Source organism: Ambystoma mexicanum, chromosome 1p, assembly GCF_040938575.1.
Source record: "Ambystoma mexicanum isolate Mex_15411 chromosome 1p, UKY_AmexF1_1, whole genome shotgun sequence".
Taxonomy (NCBI): domain Eukaryota; kingdom Metazoa; phylum Chordata; class Amphibia; order Caudata; family Ambystomatidae; genus Ambystoma; species Ambystoma mexicanum.
This window is the reverse complement of record NC_090921.1, coordinates 1,097,907,148-1,097,913,685: the sequence shown is the minus strand read 5'-3', so window position 1 is coordinate 1,097,913,685 and position 6,538 is coordinate 1,097,907,148. Positions and strand designations below refer to the sequence as shown.

At 56.6% G+C, this 6,538-nt stretch overlaps 1 non-coding gene and 1 pseudogene across 1 annotated transcript; both read left to right on the top strand.

The window, feature by feature from the left end:
- The first annotated feature begins 2,063 nt into the window (after positions 1-2,063).
- LOC138465835 (5.8S ribosomal RNA) lies at positions 2,064-2,217 on the top strand. Its single transcript, XR_011267909.1, has one exon. It is a non-coding gene; the product is annotated as a 5.8S ribosomal RNA (ribosomal RNA).
- Positions 2,218-2,623: 406 nt separating this feature from the next.
- Positions 2,624-6,317, top strand: LOC138462406 (28S ribosomal RNA; annotated as a pseudogene).
- The last annotated feature ends 221 nt before the right edge of the window (positions 6,318-6,538 follow it).

Here is a 6,538-nt window from a genome sequence, read left to right as displayed (position 1 = left end):
GTCTGTCTGGAACAGGTATGGGGCATCTGTTGGTCTAGAGGGTGGGATGGGGCATCCTGGTGTGGCTCTGGAGGGAGTGGGTGGAGGCACATTGGTGTGGGTTTGATGGGAGGGACGGGGCACATTGATGTGGGTCTGGGGATGGAGCATCCTGGTTTGGGTGGGATGGGGGCACGGTGTGGGTCTGGAGGGAGGGGTGAGTCATCTAGGTATGGGTCTGCAGGGAGGGGATGTGGGCACATTTGTGTGGGTATGGGGAGGTATGGGTGCACAGTGTGGGTCTGGAGGGAGGTATGGGGCACAGTGTAGGTCTGGAGGAATGGATGGATCGTCTAGGTGTGGGTCTGGAGGGCAAGATGGGGGCATCATACTCTGGAGGGACTGATGGTGGCATCTTTGGGGGGTCTGCAATGGATGAGGGCACATTAGTGTCGGTCTGGAACAGGTATGGGACATCTGTTCTGGAGGGTGTCATGGGTCATCTAGGTGTTGGGAGGGTAGGATGGGACATCTTGGTGTGGGTGGGATGGGGGCATCTTTGTGCATCTGGAAGGTGGAATGGGGGCATCTTGGTTTGTGTGTTTGGAATGAAGGATGGGGCACATTGGTGTGTGTCTGGAGGGATGGGGCACATTGGTGTGTGTCTGGATGGAGGGATGGGGACTCATTGGTCGGGGGAGTCATGGGGGTATCTGGCTGTGTGGAGAGAGGATGGGTCATCATGGTATGGGTCTTGAGGAAGGGATGTGGCAGCTTGATGGAGTCTGGATCAGAGAGAGGCATCGTTGATCTGGAATGGAGGGACGGGGCATATAGTGGGAGCATGTCAGGGAATGATGGAACATGAGGGTCTGAGTGAGGTCTGGAGCACTTTGGTGGGAAGGAAGGGGGGCATCTGGGTGTGAATGGAGGGATAGGATATGTATGTCTGGAGAGAAGGATGTTGGTCTATGAGAGGGGTGGGAGCATGTGAGTGTCGCAGGGATGGGGTAATCTGGATGTGGGTATAGAGAGGGTGGATGGTGCAATTTGAGTGCGAGTCTGGAGGTAGAGGTGAAGCATATGGGTGTGGCTCTGGAGAGAGGGGTGGTGCATATTGGTGTAGTTATGGAGGGACGGATATTGGTGTCTGTGGGTTCGGAGGGAGGAGTGGTAGCATGTGGGTCCAGAGGGATGTGGTATTTGAATCTGGAACGTGTGTTTGGAAGGAGAAATGGGGCATTTGTGTGAATTGTGACATGTAGGGCTGGGGTATCTGCTTGTGAGTGGGAGCATGAAGTATCATTAACAGCGGAGCAGCCGGAGGAAGAGCCATGGGCCAGACCTCGGTTGCGTCCCAGACGCGCACCCACAGCCCGGGGCACCCCTCGTGCTATGGTCCTGCCAGCAGAGCGGTTTGGGGCGCGTGGGCAACCAGGCGCCGGAGAGCGGGATTCCCTTCCAACGAAGCTGGGTATGCGATCCAGCAGATGGACGGGGATGCTTGGCAGGGTTTGGTTAACTTTCTGGGGATGTCCCCAACCACACACCGGAGACAGAGCCCCGTGCGGCCTTCCCCCTCACCGAGCCGGCCGGGGGTGCACGCAGGCTTAACCGACGGGCGGGCGTCTAGGTTCTAGCCACCCACACCTGTGGGCAAGCAATGGCCGGCGCAGCAGGTGACCTTCCCTCTTGCCCAGGTACTTGGAGCTCGGCCCCGTGCGGCCCAGCTGGGGTCTGAAGACTCTATCGGCCCCACCCGACCACCTCCCCGTGCTGTTCCCCTCCCACCCTCCCCGAAAGGGGGGCAGAAGGAGTCGGGGAAGGATGAGTGGATTGGGCCTGTGGGAGAGCGGCCTTCCTTCGTCCCTGTGGGAAGCGCCGTACTGCTGCATGCTTCCCGGGCTAAGCGCCTGGATTTTTTTTGTTGTTGTATTGAAACCACAATGATCTCGGCCGACTCCCAAGTGGGGAAGCTAGATGGGGCTCTTGGCTGTCTCGCACACAGGCGGCGCTGCCTCCCTCCACCTCCGGCCACTCCTGCGGGGTCAGGCAGACATTTGGAACAAAAAAAAGTTGCATGTGACTCTTGGTGGTGGATCACTCTGCTTGCGCGTCAATGAAGAATGCAGCTAGCTGCGAGAATTAGGGTGAATTACAGGACACACTGATCCTCAACACTTCGAACGCACCTTGCGGCCCCGGATTCCTCCCGGGGCTATGCCTGTCTGAGGGTCGCTTGAACATCAATCGGCCAGGGGTTCCCTCCCTGGGGCGCGGCTGGGGCTGACGCAGGGACCCCATTCCCTTCGTCCCCCTAAGGTCAGACACCGATCAGCACCATCGCAGGATAGCTGGACCTGACACAAAGGTCATTGCGGGCGCGTACCGACCTCACCAGTTTCCCCGCCTCGTGTGGGTTTCATGAGGGTCCGGCGTCCCCTGGTGGTGGTCGTGGTGGCGGCAGCAACAAGCCTTAAAAAAGCCTGGCTGCACCTCCACCCTACGCCGGGGCACATGCCCATCGCGCCCATGTGGGCTTCGGCCACGGATCGGCACAGCGCACACTCGGTAGCACGGGGCTGGGGCAGCCCCCCGTACAGCCCTGAGGCCAGCCGGGCCGAGCTTTCTGCTCCCCCGACTACGGCCTCAGATCAGACGTCGCGACACGCTGAATTTAAGCATATTACTAAGCGGAGGAAAAGTAACTAACCTGGATTCCCTCAGTAACGGTGAGTGGAGAGGGAAGAGCCTAGCGCCAAATCCCTGTTCTGCGGCAGGCGTGGGCAATATGGCGTACAGAAAACCACCTCCCCTGCGTCGCTCAGGGGGCCCAAGTCCTTTTGATCGAGTCTCACCCCGCGGATGGTGTTAGGCCGGTAGCGGCCTCTGGCACGCCAGGGTCTGGTCTTCTCGGAGTCGGGTTGCTTGGGAATGCAGCCCAAAGCGGGTGGTAAACTCCATCTAAGGCTAAATACGGGTGCGAGACCGATGGCCAACAAGTACCGTAAGGAAAAGTTGAAAAGAACTTTGAAGGGCGAGTTCAAGAGGGCATGAAACCGTCGAGAGGTAAACGGGTGGGGTTTGTGCAGTCCACCCGCAGGATTCAACACGGCGGGCAGGTCGGTCACCTGGAACGGTGGATGCCCTCATGGTACTGCCACCTGGGCACACCTGGCCCACGCAGGGCGCATTTCCTCTGTGGCGGTGCACCGCGACTAGCTCTGTGTCGGCTGGGAAGACCCCAGGGGGCAGGTGGCTCTCAACTCCGGCAGAGTGTTACAGCCCCCTGACAGCAGTTTTGCTGTGTCTGCAGAGCACAGTGAGATTGACAACTGCTGCGCCCTTCTCCTCTTGGGGGGTCACCAGGGTAGCAACGGGGGACTGGGCTCCCGATTCGACTGTGGTGGACTGCCCTCGGTGTGCCCCGAACATGTCGCGCTGCCTGGCGGGGAGGCCCACGAAGGGCACCAATGGTCTGAGGTGATGTTGGTTACCTACATGACCCATCTTGAAACACAGACCAAGGAGTCTAACAAGTACGCAAACAAAACCCTGTGTGGCAATGAAGGTGAGGGCCGGCACGCGCCGGCTGGGGTAGGATACCGTCGTGGTAGGCACACAAACAGACTATCTCGCCACCTCTGTCAGGGAGGTGGAGCATGAACGTGTGTGATAGATCCCGAAAGATGGTGAACTAGGCCTGGGCAGGGCGAAGCCAAAGGAAACTGGTAGAGGTCTGTAGCGGTCCTGATGTGCAAATCGGTCGTCCAACCTGTGTATAGGGGCGAAAGACTATTTGAAGTTTCCCTCAGGATAGCTTGCGCACAGATACCCCAGTTGTATCTAGTAAAGCAAATTATTAGAGGTCTTGGGGCCGAAATGATCTCAACCTATTCTCAAACTTAAAATGGGTAAGAAGCCTGGCTTGCTGGCGTGCAGCTGGGCATCGAATGCAAGTGCCTAGTGGGCCACTTTTGGTAAGCAGAACCGATGCTGTGGGATGAACCAAACGCAGGGTTAAGATACCCGATGCCGATGCTCATCAGACCCCAGAAAACTTGCTGGTTGATACAGACAGTAGGAGGGTGGTCATCGAAGTCGGAATCCGCTATGGAGTGTTTAACAACTCACCTGCCGAATCACCTAGCCCTGAAAATGGATGGCGCTGGAGCATCTGGCCCTAATCCGACCGGCGCTGAGAGTCACAGGAGCTAAGCGGTGACAAGTAGCAGGTCCACTGCGGTGCGTATGGAAGCCTGGGGTGAGGGGGTCCTGGGTGGAGCCCCCGGAGGTGCAGATCTTGGTGGTAGTAGCAAATATTCAAACAACAACTTTGAAGGCTGAAGTGGAGAATGGTTCCATGTGAACAGCAGTTAAACATGGGTCAATCCGCCCTAATAAATGGTCGAGCGTCGCTCGAAAGGAACCCGTGATGGCCTCTGTTGCTCTCAGCCAATCGAAAGGGAGTCGGGTTCAGATCCCCGAACCCGGAGTGGCAGAGATAGGCGCCCGTGCGCCATCCAGTGCGGTAATGCAACCGATCCCAGAGAAGCTGCCGGGATCCCCGGGGAGAGTTCTGTTTTCTTTGTGAAGGGCAGGGCACTCTGGAATGGGTTTGCCCCGAGAGAGGAGCAAGAGCCTTGGAAAGCTTTGCAGTTCGGGCTGCGTCCAGGGAGCTCTCGCGTGTCCTTGAAAATCCGAGGGAGATGGTGTAAATCTTGTGCTGGGCCGTACCCATATCCGCTGCAATTCTCCAAGGTGAACAGCCTCTGGCATGTTGGAACAATGTAGGTAAGGGAAGTTTGCAAGTTGGATCCGTAACTTCAGGAAGGGCTGGGTCGAGCGGGCTGGGGTGCGAAACAGGACTGGCTGTGTGGCGCGGCTGGACGAGGCATCTTCCCTCCTTTATCCCCCTTTGCCTCCCCCCCACACACCTGGATGTGAGCCGGGCCCTTCCTGTGGATCACCCCAGCTGCAGTGGTCGCCTCTCTGTTCCCCTCCCGCGGTTCAGGCCAGCGTTCTGCGTCAGCAGACGCCTACCAGCTGACTTAGAACTGGTGCGGACCAGGGGAATATCTAAGACTGTTAGATTAAAAGAAAGCATTGCAGAATGCACACAGTGGGTGTTTTGACGCAATGTGACTTCTGCCCAGTGCTCTGAATGTCAAAGTGAAGAAATTCAATGAAGCGTGGGTAAATGGCAAGAGTAACTATGACTCTTATGGTAACCAAATGCCTTGTCATCTGATTAGTGACGTGCATGACTGGATGAACGAGATTCCCACTGTCCCTACCTACTATCTAGCTAAACCACAGCCAAGGGAACGGGCGTGGTAAAATCAGCAGGGACAGAAAACCCAGTTGAGATTCACTCTAGTCTGTCACTGTGAAGAGACATGAGAGGTGTAGGATAAGTGAGAGGCCCTCGGGCCGCCGATGAAATGCCACTACTCCTTATTGTTTTTTCACTTACCTAGGGAGGCAGGGGCGAGCCCCTCAGGACTCTCACTTCTGGCTCCAAGCGCCTGTCACTCACCGGGCACGACCCGCTCCGGGAACAGTGCCAGGTGGGGCGGTCGACTGGGGCATTACACTTGGCAAACCATAACACAGGTGTCCTAAGGCGAGCTCAGGTAGGACAGAAACCTCTCACGGAGCAGAAGGGCAAAAGCTTGTTTGATCTCGTTTTTCAGTATGAGTACAGACCATGAAAGTGGGGCCTCGGGATCCTTCTGACATTTTGGGTTTCTAGCAGGAGGTGTCAGAAATGTTGCCACAGGGATAACTGGTTTGTGGCGGCCAAGCGTTCATAGCAACATCGCTTTTTGATCCTTTGATGTCGGCTCGTTCATTGTGAAACAGAATTCACCAAGTGTTGGATTGTTAACCCACTAATAGGGAACATGAGCTGGGTTTACTACTGAGGATGTGTTGTTGCAATAGTAATCCTGCTCAGAACGAGAGGAACCGCAGGTTCAGACAATTGGTGTATGTGCTTGGCTGAGGAGCCAGTGGGGCGAAGCTACCATCTGTGGGATTATGATTGAACGCCTCTAAGTCAGAATTCCCCCCTAACCGTAACGGTACCGCAGCGCTGTGGAGCCTCGGTTGGCCTAGGATAGATGACCTCTGGGCCGGTGTGTAGAGCCGATCGCCTCAGTACTCAAATGTGAACATGAGCTAGCCACCTCTTTCGCCCGTAGTGCACCACATGTTTGTGGGAACCTGGTGCTAAATCATTCGTAGATTACCTGATTCTGGGTCAGGGTTTTCGTAAGTAGCAAAGCAGCTCTATCGCGATCTATTGAAAGTTGTCCTCCGAGCCAAGCTTTTGTTAAACGGCACTGCGATGGTGCCGCAAGAGCCTCCATCCTTCCACTGTGCCGCCGGGCTCACAGGAAACTTCCCCCCGCACTCTTCTCCCTTCCCGGTCAGCCTGGCAGACCAGATGGCCCAGCCGTTGGCAAGCAGAGTGGCCTGACACAGCCCTTGGGAGGCAGGCGGGGAAGAGGCGTGGCAGCTTAAGCCCTAGCACCCAGAGGCGGTAGTGCCTTAA